Source organism: Gossypium hirsutum, chromosome A08 (genome assembly GCF_007990345.1).
Source record: "Gossypium hirsutum isolate 1008001.06 chromosome A08, Gossypium_hirsutum_v2.1, whole genome shotgun sequence".
Classification (NCBI taxonomy): Eukaryota; Viridiplantae; Streptophyta; class Magnoliopsida; order Malvales; family Malvaceae; genus Gossypium; species Gossypium hirsutum.
In genome coordinates this window covers 85,162,665-85,177,847 of record NC_053431.1, presented here as the reverse complement: position 1 = coordinate 85,177,847, position 15,183 = coordinate 85,162,665, and the positions used below count along the sequence as shown (strand labels likewise).

Genomic DNA, 15,183 nt, shown 5'->3' with positions numbered 1-15,183 from the left:
AGAAAAAATTTGGAAGTAAAAACATAGAAAAATATTTGTTAAAAATGAAAAAAAAATACTATTACTTAAAATAATTTTAAAGTTTTTCGGGTATATGATTGATTATTTTTTAATTTATATATTAAGTAATTTCTTATATAATCGTAAAAGAGATAGTATTAATTTTAAAATATTTAATTAATTATCATTATAGGTTAGGGTTTATGGTTTAGGATTTAAGCTTTAGGAGTTACTATTTTAAGGTTTATGGATTATCAGTTTAGGGATTATGGTTTATGGTATATGGTTTATGGTTTATGGTTTATGATTTAGGGTTTATGGGGATAGGGGTTAGAGATTAGGGGATAGGGGTTTAGGATTTATATTAATTAGTGTTTTTTAATTTATATATTAAATAATTTCTTATATAATTGTAAAAGAGATAATATTAATTTTAATATATTAAAATTATGATTATAGTTTAAATTATTTAAAAGATAGTAGATAACATTATATATATTAAATGGTTTAAGATTTAAGGTTTACTTGAGATTTGTTAAATGATGAAATTTTATACAATCAATTAATGCTTTTATATTTAAAAATATTTAATCTAAACCATTTCATATATATTTAAATGTTAGATTTTAAAAAAAAATATTGATAAATAAATAAAAAAAGTAACAGATTGATATGGATTGGTAACTATATAGTTAGGGTTTAGGGTGTAGGTTTATGGTCTAGGATTTAGGGTTTATGGACTAGGATTTGGGGTTTAGGTTTTAATTTTTAGTGTTTAGGGGTAAATAAGGTGAACTACTTAACTTGTGTATCTTGGATTTTTTATAATATAAATCTAAATAAGATAAATATAAATTATTATTTTTAAAATATATATATCAAAATGGGTTAAATCCCAAAAGCATACATGAACAATGGTTTAGTGTGCAATTGTATACATGAACTTTAATTTAATCCAGTTCTTGTAAATTATTAACACAATTATTGATATAACATCATTTTATATTTATATATTGCATACATAAATATTTATATTTATTCAATATAAAAATATATTGGTGTATTTATTTTTTAAAATATGTATGATTAAATCAAAATTAAAGTTTCAACTATAAATTTAAACCACGCTTAGAATTTCACGTCTACAATTACACATTAAACCGAAATTCATATATAATTCTGAGATGTATCTCTATCAAAATTTAGGTGTATACATATAATTAAATGCCATTTATATAAAAATCTAAACAACTAATGCGGACCATACTTAAAAGAATAATACTTGTATTGCTGTGTCATTTTGTATTTTTTTAATTAATTGATTCCATTTTATTTCTGTTAAAGTTTCCTTTTGTATTTTATATGTTAATTTAAAAATTATAAAAATTTTCAAAAAAATTTAAAATTTAAAAATAAAAAAGTAAAAACTTAAATATTTAATATTTAATATTTTAGTCCATATTTCAGTTAAAAAGTTCAATATTCAAAATTAAAAAAAATTCCAAAAAATGATAATCTCAGCACAAAAATTTGAAAGAAAAAACAGAAAAAATATATTAAAAATGAAAAAAAATCAAAATTGAGCAATAGTGGCGTTTTTGGACAAAACGCCACAAAAAATTGAGCTTTTTAGCAAAAAAGCCGTTAAAAAATTGAGCTATAATGGCATTTTTGGTGAACTGCAAAAGACCATTATTTTTTTACCAAAAAGGGGAAATCAAAATCCCGCTCACTCCCAAAAAAATAATTTTTGGTTACCCGCTCGTTACTCCCTCTTCTTCTCATCTCCGTCATGCGCCCCAATCACACTTCTTTTTCCTTTTCATTTCACTGCACTGAATTCACCCACCATAGCTACTCCTTTCCTCTCGAGCTGTTAGGGTTTCTTTTAATTCTAGGTAAATCTTGCTCTCTTTTTTTCCTTCTTTTAATTTCGGATTATTTCTTTATAATTTTGCTTTTTTTGGGTTTCTGAAATAATGATTCATTTATGTTGTTTTGACAAATCTGTATTAGGAAGTAACAAAATTTTGCCCTTTGATTTGGTGGCTGGAAGATTGAAGAATGGATTTTATTTATTGTTCTTTTGCAAACATTGCCTTTGTCTTTTGTTTTGATAATTTCACAGGGGTTCAAAGCATCATTGTCTTATGGTTATTTTGGGTTTTTAAACTTGTGTGATTATTTGTGTTTTTAGCTGTTGGTTTCAATTAGATGAGGATAACATCTCCATCACCGGTGCATAGAGGTATCTTCGCCACGTTCCTCGCAGGTTCAAGACAGGTTTCAGGGAAGGTAGGAAAATGCTAATGTCCTTGGGCTCATTGCTTTTTGATTTTAGTTTCATTGCGTATTTCTGTTCTTGTAAGAAATTTTGGGTTTTTTTTTCTTTCAAAATGTTATTATTTTTTATTGGGGGTGATGTATAGGTACTGAAGAGCACCAAGGAAGAAAGTTGCAGCAGCTTCTGCTTAAAAGGCAAATTGTAATGGTATGAGATTTTATTTTGGATGAAGCCATGTTTATGAGGAAACATTTAGTTAACTTGATCAATTTTCTTGTTTCGTTTAAGATGCACTTAAATCAATGGATCAGAAACGGGTTCATGATTTCCTTTTAGATATAAGGTAATGTAGGTTCGGATTTTTAATTCTTTTTCTCATTTATTTTTTAAAATTTGTATAATAATATTTTGATTTGAATATTATAGTTATTGTCTGCAACAGATACAAATCTTTCTTTGAATTTGTTTACTTTTTATGCAAATAATCTATTAAAAATGTAAAACTTATTAAATTCAAATATTTAATGTATTTAAATATTTAGCTGTTGGTTTAAAGTCTGTAAACATACTCGGTTTAATAAAGTTTTCTTTATTATTATTATTTTTTTTGGTTGTGTATAGAGGCATTATGTTTGCCCCTTCACATCACATTCTTTCAGCTGTTCCCCCTCTAATATACCTGTGATATAGTGGAGTTTGATACAAAGAATTTACAAAAAAGAATAACCTTCTTGTCCAGCACTGATCTGTTTTTGTTTGCCCATGACACGGGGTGATTATATTTCTGTTTATCTATATAAATATGGTATTAATATCATATACATAATATCATATACACAATCTCGACTTATTATTTTATTAATGGGCAATATGAGAAAGCTTTTTCACTATATGTTGATGTAAGTATTTTAATGTATTTGTGCTCAGAATAATATATCTACCCTTAGCTTGAAGGAACAAGATAAAGGTGTTTATAGGAAGTCCAGGAACGGCGAATGGGTTAACGCTAAGGATATATCAATGTGCATTTGCTGCTGCTTCCATTGCAGTCATGGTCTCTGCCTCTGATTTCTCTTCCTACGCTGCTTTCTGGTACTTTCTGTTTTTACCTTTTCCTTACTTTCGATTCTGCTACCAAATTTTACGTTTTTAGATTCAACGGTGCTTTTTTCCTTTTGTTTTTCCTTGTTTCGATTTATGTGGAAAATTTAAACTTCTTTTTATTTTTTTCCATTATATCAGTATTCCGAGGTTTGATGATCAACATAATTTTAGGTGAAATTATGTGTTTGAATCAGATTACTTATAAGCTTGGTAGCATAATTTTATTAGGCAAAAACTATGGGTGAAAGATAATTACCTTAGCTGATTTGTAGACTTGTGGATTATTACCTCTTTGAATGTTGGTGCAAATTTGTTTCTAGTGCTAATATTTAAAAGAATCCTGCAGTTGTTTTTGCTACTCTAGGTGTTCTGGTTTCAATTTATTGGATGTTGATTAGTTTCTAGATTTGAAATCTGGGTATGTTCAGTTTTTAAGTTTAGATCAATTTTGGACCCTATTATTTATGCTTTTTGTTTCTTATGTCAGCTAAGAAGCTTTGAGTATTGACCTTGAAGGCTATCATTCCAAATTCCAGTTTTGTGTTTTTGTTAAAAATGGAGATGAATGAGAATTTGCTACCTTCAATTTTACAGTTTGCTTGCATGAATGTTTAGCCTACCTATTCTTCTGAAATTTTATTCTAAGCAGAATAAGAAGATGTAACAATTGTGTCTGGGGAAATAATAGAAAGTTGGTTGTTTCAAGTGTACTTTTGTTCTTAATAGCAAATATTGTTTCAAACTGAGTGATTATGTTGGGGTTAATAGCACAGCAAGAAAAATGAACTGATCTCTATGAAAAATAAAATAAAATAAAATAAAAAACACAGATTTTTATGTGGAAACCCTTTGGGAAAAAAACCACGGGCAGAGGAGAAGAAAATTCACTATGTTGAATTCGAATAATTACAAGAGGAATAGACTATGTCTATTTATAGGCTTGTAAAGCCATATTCTAGTAAGACTAAAACACCTTATTCTAATCAATATCAAATAGATAGAATTTAATAAGGTTTAAAAAACCTTATTCTAAAATAAAATAAAAGAAGTGTAATTCTATATGGATTCTTCTTTTATTTTATTTTACCACTGTATTTTATTTAAATAATGATTTGGGTCACTTAATTCTAACAATCTCCATCTTGACACGAATTCTTAATGAACAAATTCTTTATCGCGAACTCTCAAGGAACAAGTTCTCCACCTCTTCCATAAAACCCCTTAAGGGTTTAACTTCAACAATGAACACCAACCAAGTCTAAGCAATGCTCAAACTTGGTTACAAGAAGTGACTTAGTCATCATATCTGCAGGATTTTCATGAGGACTAATTTTGCTTACAAAAATATCACCACGAGCAATAATATCACGAATAAAATGATACCGAACATCAATGTGTTTTGTTCTCTCATGAAACATTTGAACTTTTGTAAGAAAGATGGCACTCTGACTGTCACAAAATAATGTGTTAATTTGAAGGTCTTCATTGAGTTCACTAAAGAGCCCCTTCAACCAAATAGCTTCTTTACAAACCTCAGTAATCGCCATGTACTCAGCTTCAGTGGTAGACAAAGCAACTATAGTTTGCAAAGTGGCTTTCCAACTAATTGAACAACCTCCGATTGTAAAGACATAAACTGTGAGAGATCTTCTTCTATCAAGGTCTCCAGCAAAATCAGCATCAACATACCCAATGACTCTATCTCTAGTTTTTTCAAACTGTAAGCAAACATCAGTAGTACCTCGTAAGTATCTTAAAATCAATTGAACTACTTTCTAATGTTCTTTTCCAGGATTCGTCATATATCTGCTAACTGCACTAACTGCATATGATAAATCTGGATGTGAACAAACCATAGCATACATGAGAGATCCCATTGCACTAGAGTATGGAACATGTGACATGTACTCAATCTCATCATCTGATTATGGAGACAAAGCCGATAAAAGTCTGAAATGGGTTGCTAAAGGAGTACTAATAGGCTTAGTACTCTACATATTGAACCTGCAAAGAACTTTCTCAATGTACCCCTTCTGACTTAGGTACAATTTACTTGCTTTTCTATCTCTGAGAATCTCCATACCAAGTATCTTCTTTGCTGGTCCCAAATCTTTCATCTCAAATTCTTCACTTAGTTGGGCTTTGATGTTTCTTATCTCTCCTTTATCTTTTGCTTCTATCAACATGTCATCAACATAAAGAAGTAGATACACAAAAGAACCATCACTATTTTTCTTAAAGTAAACACAACTGTCAAAACTACTTCTTTTGAAATCATGAGAAGTCATAAAGGAATCAAACCTCTTGTACCACTGCCTTGGTGACTGTTTCAAACCGTAAAGGGACTTTTTCAGCAAGCAAACATAGTCCTCTTTTTCTGAGACTGTAAAACCCTCTGGTTGTTGCATGTAAATATCCTCTTCAAGTTCTCCATGTAAAAATACAGTTTTTACATCTAACTACTTAAGCTCCAAATCATGCATGGCCACAATACCAAGCAAAGCTCGAATTGAACTATACTTCACAACTAGGGAGAACACATCTGTGAAGTCCACTCCTGGAATTTGACTGTAACTCTTTGCAATAAGCCTTGCTTTATATCTGGGTTCTTCAACTCCTGGAGTCTCTTCTTTCTTTTTAAACACCCATTTACAACGAACAGTCTTCTTACCTTTAGGAAGTTTCACAAGATCCCATGTTTTGTTTTTGTGAAGTGATTCCATCTCTTCTTGCATAGCAAACATCCATTTTTCTGAGTCTCCACAGCTAACCACCTAAGGATAATTAGATGGCTCTTGGTTTGCATCTATACCTTCAGCCACATTTAAAGCATAAGCAACTAAATCAGCTTCGACATACTTCTTTGGAGGTTTAATTTCTCTTCCAGTTCTATTTTTGGCGATAGGGTATTGTGGTGAAGAAGCAACTCTATTCTCAATTTTTTGTACTGGCTTGAGGAGTTGACTCTGTATTAATCTGATGCTCCACCTGCTTTTGATTTTCTTTATTGGAAGAGTCTTTAAGAGATAAGTTAGGTAGCATAGCAATTTCATCAAAAACAACATCTCTGCTAATCACAACTTTTCTATTTTCAGGATACCATAACTTATACCCTTTTACACCAACTTTATAACCAAGAAATACGCATTTAATGGATCTCAGTTCCAATTTTCCATTATCAACATGAGCATATGCAGGACACCCAAAAATATTTAAATCAGAATAATTACCAGGATTACTAGACCATACCTATTGTGGAGTCTTTTTCTCGATAGCAACAGATGGAGATCGGTTGATCAAAAAATATGCAGTAGAGGCTGCTTCTGCCTAAAATGACTTTGGTAAATTGGCATTTGACAACATACATCGAACCTTCTCCATGATCGTTCTGTTCATTCGTTCTACAACGCCATTTTGCTGTGGAGTATGGCGAACTGTCAAGTGTCTCACGATCCCTTCTGACTTGCACAATCTATTAAACTTATCAGAACAGAACTCTAAGCCATTGTCTGTGCAGAGGTATTTTATTTGTTTTCCCGTCTATTTTTCAATCATAATTTTCCAAGACTTAAATGCGGAAAACACATCGTTTTTCTACTTCAGAAAGAACGCCCAAACTTTTCTAGAAAAATCATCAATAAAGGTTAGCATATAATTAGCTCCACCTCTCGAAGGCACTCTAGATGGCCCCCACAGATCAGAATGAATATACTCCAATGTTTCCTTCGTGTTATGGATTCCTCTGGTGAGTCAAACTCTCTTTTACTTCCCAAAAACACAGTGCTCACAAAAATTTAGTTTGCAAATTCCTTGTCCATCAAGAAGTCCTCTTTTGCTCAATTCTGCCATGCCATTCTCACTCATATACCCTAGGCGCATATGCTAAAGTTTAGTAATTCATCATCTGACAAGGAAGAGGAAGCGACAGTTGTATCACCAGTAACAATAGAACCCTGCAAAACATATAACTTGGCAATCTTTATCTACCCTTTCATCACAACAAAGGAACCTTTGGAAATATTTAAAACCCCACTTTCAGCTGTGTATCTGTACCCTTTTGAATCAAGAGTACTCAACGAAATTAAATTTCTTTTCAATTCTGGAACATGTCATACGTCAGTAAGTGTTCTGACAACTCCATCAAACATCTTAACTTTAATTGTTCCAACACCTGTGATTTTACACGACGCATTATTTCCCATTAAAACAACACCTTCGGACACTGTTTCGTAAGTTGTAAACCAATCCGGATTGGGACTTATGCGGAAGGTGAAGCCTGAATCAAGTATCCACTCCTCGCTTACTTTAGAATCATTGACAGAAGCGACTAGAAGTTCACCATCACTGTAGTCTTTTACAACATCAACTTCACTAGAATTTTTTGGTTGTTTTCCCTTTTGATTCGTAACCTCCCTTTTAATCTTATTTTATAGCTTGTAGCACTCAGATTGAATGTGCCCTTTCTTCTTACAGAAGTTGCAAGTTTTACCTCTGTTTGAAAACTTTGATCTAGCCTTAGATTTACCGCGAGGATTCCGTTCCTGTATCCTTCTACGATCATCATCAGCATTCCAATCTTGTCTCCCACGAACAATGAGACCCTCTCCTTGAGAGTCGGGTCTAACCACAAGATGCTTCATCTTATCATACGAGGTTAAAGAATCATAAACCTCATCAACTGTGAGAGACTCGCGGCTATATAAAATCTTGTCTCTAAAGGTTGAATAAGACGGGGGCAATGAACAAACTAGAATCAACCCTAGATCTTCCTTATCATACTGAACCTCCATGGCCTCCAAGTTTGAGAGAATTTCTTTAAACACTGTTAAGTGTTCGTGTACAGACGCACCTTCCTCCAAATGATGAGCATAAAGACGTTGCTTCATATGCAACTTGCTTGTTAGATATTTCGACATACATAATTGTTCTAGCCTCTTCCATAATGCAGCGGCGGTCTTCTCTTTTATCACATCCTGTAAAATTTCATTGGACAAATGCAGATGTAATTGTGTTAACGCCTTTCGATCCTTACGCTTCTTCTCTTCATCTGTTAATGTTGAAGGCATTTTATCCATCTGCGCAAGAACTGCTTGCATCTTAATCTACCACAACACAAATCTGGTGTTGCGATCTAACAACAGAATTTCATACTTTAAAGACGCCATTACCATATCGAGATGAACAACCTGGAAGCTCGGATACCAATTTGTGAAAAAATAAAATAAAATAAAATAAAAATACATAGATTTTTACGTGGAAGCCCTTTCGGGAAAAAAACCACTGTAAAGGAGAAGAAAATTCACTATGTCAAATTCGAATAATTACAAGAGGAATAGACTATGTCTATTTATAGGCTTGTAAAGTCATATTCTAGTAAGACTGAAACACCTTATTCTAATCAATATCAAATAGATAGAATTTAATAAGGTTCAAAAAACCTTATTCTAAAATAAAATAAAAGAAGTGTAATTCTATATGGATTCTTCTTTTATTTTATTTTACCACTGTATTTTATTTAAATATGGATTCAGGTCACTAAATTCTAACAATATCTATGGAACTTTTCTTCTACTATACATAATGCAGTGATGATGGTTTACAATATAGTGACAGCCTTTAACACAACCCTCTATTTGTGTTAATGACATTCGAGACAAAATTATAATATAAGTTTGAATGAACTTGAGTGAATAGTTGACTAAAAGTATATAATCTCTTTATGAGTCTTCTGTTTTTCATGTCTCATCCTTCAAATATGCAACTCTGTTGGAACTTGTTCTTGTTCTTTTTTGAAGTCTCACGAAGTGTAGGTTCTGTTGTGAAAAAGTTGAAAACAGCTGTTTTGACGTGTAAAATAACATTTAAGCTTATCTTCTGTGGAATCTTATAGTTTTATATATTCCTGGGAAATGGGGGAAATGTTTAGGTTTGATGGGGTGGAAAGGATGGTTAAAGTAGATAAGAAATGCACTACAATAATTGTTATTTTGTGCACTGCAATAATTACAAATTGCTTATGGAAAATAGGTTTTCATCTATTCTCTAGTTGGACATTTTTTTGCTTCTTTGTTGATGTAACTTGTCTGTGATTTCAGCTCATGAAACCAAATATATAAACGTTTTTATTCTCTGCTTGGTTTTCTATGTGGTTCTCTTGTAAAATGAATATAAACGTTGAAAGAGTTGTCAATTTCTCTTAATTTTTTGCTTGTGTGTGTTCCTTGAGCAGCAATTCAGACGAGGTTACAAATGGCGATGGAGGTTAGAGACAGTCTCGAGATAGCTCACACAGCAGAGGACTTCTCTAAGTTATATACAGGCATTGCAATACTTTTGCTTCATCTAAGCTTGAACCAGCCCTCTGTTGTATATTTTTTCTTCTTCTTTTCTGATCTTTTTCCTTTGATTAATGAGAGTTGATGATGGTTTGGCATTCTTTTCTCACCAGGATGAATTTTGTTTTCGAAATAGTAATACTTTGTGAGTTTGTTTGTGTGTGTGTTTTTTTTTATGTATTAAATTACATATTGAATCAATGCTTATGTATTAAATTTAAATTCATTAATTTTTATATTTAGTTTTAAAGTTAAAATTTTTATAGAAAATTTAATTTAATTAATATTTTTTATTTATCCTTAAAAGTATATAGTTTAAAGTTCAAATTTCAAAAATAAAACATAATATAATATTTATCATAGAAATATATATTATTTAATTAAAATATATTTTTTTAAATGTCATGTTCTTTAGCGGCTTTTGTGAGAAAAGTGCCGCTAAAGGTCTATTTTATAGTGGCATTTATGGGAAAAGCGCCGCTAAAGGTCATGTTCTTTAGCGGTTAGCGGCGTTTGTGGGAAAAGCGCCGCTAAAGGTCATGTTCATTAGCTACGTTTGTGGGAAAAGCGCCGCTAAAATTCATGTTCTTTAACCGAGTTTTTTTACATAAACGCCGCAAAATGTTAGCGGCGTTGTTTTTAGCGGCATCAAGGGCCGCATATAGTTTTAGCGGCGTTTATAAGCGCCGCTATAGACCCAAAAAAAAGCCGCTAAAAACCTGTTTTGCTGTAGTGTACCTTTTGTTTGGTAGTGTTGACGTGGCAACTTATTGGTAATAAGTTGCCATCATGGAGCTGGGGGGAATGTACATGGTGGGGCCATTTTGTTATTCCTTTTATGCTCATGTGGCTCCAACTATCTATAAAAGAATGTTCGCACTTAAGGGAGTGTTTAAAGTAGAAAACTAATGACTTGGTCGTTGTAATGGGAGGCCTGATGTTGATTATGTTTCAGCCATCAATGGATGATCCCACGGAAGGAGTATCGTCCAAAAGGCTAAGCAACTAGTGGTAACTCGGAGGAAAAGAGGCGTAGATGAGAGATGTCACATGTTGAATGCCTTTTTGCCTTTTTGGCATGCTGTCGAAATGTCACATGTTGAATCCAAACGAGAGTAAAAATACTGGAGAGAAGATGAGAGATGATTCACAAAGATTATTGCCTGCAGCTGTAGGTAGGTATAACAGCTAGCCTATCATATATATTCATGTATGAGAGAAAATGAGGAGAACGCCTTAGAGAGCAGACTATGATGTCTAACCAATTGGAGTAAATTGTGATTGGACCCTCTTTCTTATCACTAATTTGTTAACATCGAAAAGTGTAGCTTTGATAAAGATTCATGTCGGCGCATATTGCTTTGCATCCCTTATGCTTTCTTCTCCACCCCCATAGCCTACGTTTGCATATAGCTAGGTTGGGCTCATTGAAAAGTAGGGCTGCCATCGACGACCATCTCTCTTTTGCCATCATTACATGACAATGGGTAGAGATAAACCAGACCAATATGTAAGGTTCCTAATTCTGTTAGGATGGATCTTTAAACAAAGCCCTTCTACCCACTCTGCATTCGATGGAGAAAATCATAAAAGAATCCTTGGCACGGTAGCTCTAACACCTAAATGAGTTTGGACCATACAGCTCTACAAGGTATTTAGATTTTTTTTTGTTGGGCCGGGGGGGGTTCAAAGCAATGCCTTTACATTGTTATTTAGTGTTATTGAGCTTCTTATAAAAGGTTTTCTAATAAATAAATAAAAATGAAAAATTGATTGGGTACATCTTGGTCCATATGTTATTATAGAGCTGTAGGCGTAGGACCACAGCTTCGGAACTCTAGTGGACAATTGAGGACTCCCTATACCGTCTAGTTGGCGACTGGTGTGTGGTGTTTACAAGCTTCAATTTCTTTGATTGTCAACAGTCTTCTCTTCCTATTTCATTTTCTCTATCTCAATCGAGATGGACTTTATAGTGGACCTGTAGCCCAGGATTCTCCTGAAAGTTCAAGGATGATTGGATAGCTGGGATTGCATTGGGGCCCAGATGATCATCTTGACATTGAAGGCAATTTCTCAAATATTAGAGACATGATAAGACCCCGGAAATGCATTGTTTTCTCTTTGCAATTCAATCACATTATCTATTTTGTCCCATCTTTACGCAGCTAATAACTAGCAAGTTCATGAACCATGTTGAGGGAGAGCTATATGGCAAGGAAAATCCGTAATGACATGACAGTTATTTTTTTTTTAACCAAAAAACACAGCATTAAAGTTATTTGTTGAAGAAAGTAGCCGACAGTTGAGTTGAGATCCCAGCATGATTGATACGTGGACACTTAAGAGAGTTTCCCAGATTTGTAGCTATCAAGGTCACCTGTCAAGTCCTGAAACACTCAACAAAGATACAAATAATATGAATGAAGGCTGCTGATTCAAGAGAAGCAATTTGAACTCAATCAAAACCCACACTGATTTAGGTATGCTGCGTGGTATTTTGACATCCTTTTGTTTTTCAACAATCAAAAGCTCAACTTGCCACCAATAGATACCAACAAAACTATACCTGCACATTACTTGATTATTTTTCTGGGATTAATGTTCATTGACTATATTATTACTTGTCAAGGGCAGGCTCGATGCACGTGCAATTATTAGTGGATATGCAAATCAGCACAGATGCAGCATTTCATTGGCTTAAATTGAGTTAATTTCTTTCAACTAGACCTAGGCTAGCTTCCAAGAACCCTGCATATTCAATCTTTTAGCACAACTTGGGTTGCAATTTGCAAAACGTACCAGTTGACTCCTCTCTTACTATTATTTTAAGCAACAAACATATAAATCAGTTGGTAAGCAAATATTTTATTATAACTTTTTCGAAACAAATTTAGTATATATGGTCGATGAATTCCTTAGAAACTTGTATTATATTTTTTTTCTTAAAATAAAAAATTATAAAATATGGTATACGTGTATATATTTTCTTATTAGAGTAAGGTGTTCATTATAAGCTATTGTAAATTAAGTTTCAATAATAATTAACAATGGCTGGTCTTCCGTCTCTGCTCATTATGGAGACAGGAAAAAAAACACTAACCAGTTATATGAAATATTAAACACATTTCACCCATATATAAAAATAGAATCGTACGTATATACCAATCTACTTTATATAATCATGAATATTATTTCTTCAACCAAGGAAGGAGATTCTTGAACTTGGGAGGGTTAGTCATGAACATGAAAATGGATGTGGAATATATAAAGAAAAAACTAAACTAAACCCCTTGAGCTTAAATTTAATGAGCCCTTGTTTAAACCCAACTGAAACCAGTTATTTTTATAGCCTCCAACAGACGTAGTTAATGGACCTAATCCTTTCTCCTGTGGTGTGAGAGAGAGAGAGAGAGAATAATAGCATCCCTTTTTAATTTGTGGATCCTTAATCCATTGTTTTAAACATGCCTTTAATATTGGCACCCAATAGTCAATCATCTCCTTGCTTGGAGTTGGAACATATTTAAAGTCTATTTAATTCAACTATTCAATAAATATTAAATTTATTAAATAATTAAATCTTTTTTACATAAAATAAATAGTTAGAAAATTTTAATTTATATCAAATTTGACATGCATAATCTATATAGGATATTAAATGTGATGATTATATTATTAAAATATTAATCGTACAAAAATATATGAAATGGCGTAAAACTACTTTAATTTTAAAGTGATGTAAGTGAATCCCTCCCAAAAATTTTGAAATAATCATTTCTGAAATGTAATTTCTTTATATAAATTTTTAAATTGTTTTCACTATTTTAAATATAAAAAATTTATGTATTAAAAAATTTACATTAAATAAAAATAGATTTTTAATTAAAATAACCATGATAACTTATATTCCAATATTTTTTCTTCAACCCAGGCTGATTGGGCTCTTATAAATTTGATGGTGATGTAATGTTTAGATGGCATGAACACCCAGAAAAAGCAGCCTCTTTAGATTTGCATTAAGTGGCATAAACCCATCAACATATTTGTAGGTATAGTTTCGTTATTGATTTGTCAAAGGTTGATAATAGTGCAGCCGGTTATTGGCATCTCACATGTAGGCTAGGCTTATATAGTTACAATGCACCTAAAATGTATAACATAATCACAGCAGCTGGCCCATAACTTTTTCGCTAACAGTGGCTTCCAACTTAACACATCTACTGCTCCGCCTTCATTCTTGTCCTACAGCACCCAACTTAATGCTCCTTGAAGCCCATCCATCTACTAATCTTTTTTCAGATGGGGGAGCTCAGATTTTATAGAAGAACTCATGTCCAAACAGTTTTCGTCTTTAAAATCCTCTTAATCAAAAATAATATGAAATAAATTTTTAGAGAAATAAGATATAAAGAAAGTAAAGGATAAAGGGTGTTAAAGAAAAATGAAATAAAAAGTAAGTTGTGAAATATTAATTTGAGTCAAGGACTAAATCATAAAAACATAAAAAGTTCTGAGGCCCAAGTGTAAATGTTTAAAAAGTGAGGGTTAAAGTATAAATTGAAAAATTTGAAGGGCTAATATTGAAAATATCTTCAGGGTGGAAAAAAATGGATGAATAAAGACCAAATTGAACAAATAAAGAAAACAGAAAGACTAAATTATTAATTTTACCATAAGATGTTATGAAAATGATGAAATTGTAGAGAAAGTAGAAGAGTAAAATAGTCATTTCCTAAATAAGATAATTAAAATAAAATATCTTCGTTATGGACAAATTTGAGTCATTAGATTAAATTAAAAAGTAAGAATAAATTATTGTCATTGATTGAAATCATTAAACTTAAGATTATTTTATTAATTAGTAATATTTTATTAAAGATGTTTTTATAGAACAATGGAGAAAATTCTCCTATTCTCCATGCTTCAACCGTCTAACACCAATATAATGGAGAGGAATTTTGCTTTTTATGCAATTTAGTCCATTACCAAGAAATCTCGCTATCTCACCCAAAATTCTTGGAAATTCCCATAGACACCGAAGAGGAAAGATGAAGCAGACATCTTAGAGAGTATATTCATCAATTTAGAAGCAAGAAATTGGTAGATGAAAGTGAAGAAAATTAGAAGAAAAGAGAAGGATAGTGAGAAAGATGAGAAAGAAATGAAAGTGAGGAAAAAGGGAAGAAACTCTCGACAAAAAAAAAGGGTAAATTTTCATACAAACTATACTTGTATTCAATAAATTGAATTAAATATGTTTTGAATAAAATGTATAAAATGTTTGTTTTAATCTAAATTCATGAAATAGAAAGTATGTAACGAAGCATGACATATGTAGAAACTTGAAACTCTAAGCTTTCAAGTAAGAGATAATATGATGTGTGTTGGAAAAAGCATTAAGACTTAGAAATAAGTATGTTGTCTACACATAAATATGAGTCATTAAATTGAATATAA

At 32.0% G+C, this 15,183-nt stretch overlaps 1 long non-coding RNA gene across 2 annotated transcripts; it reads left to right on the top strand.

The window, feature by feature from the left end:
* The first annotated feature begins 1,722 nt into the window (after positions 1 to 1,722).
* LOC107934278 (uncharacterized) lies at positions 1,723 to 9,992 on the top strand. Of its 2 annotated transcripts, XR_001693854.2 has the most exons (6): positions 1,723 to 1,898; positions 2,198 to 2,295; positions 2,430 to 2,491; positions 2,573 to 2,627; positions 3,212 to 3,376; positions 9,618 to 9,919. It is a non-coding gene; the product is annotated as an uncharacterized lncRNA (long non-coding RNA). The 2 variants fall into 2 exon arrangements; XR_001693853.2 differs by lacking the exon at positions 2,573 to 2,627 and having other exon boundaries at positions 9,618 to 9,992.
* Positions 9,993 to 15,183: the final 5,191 nt, after the last annotated feature.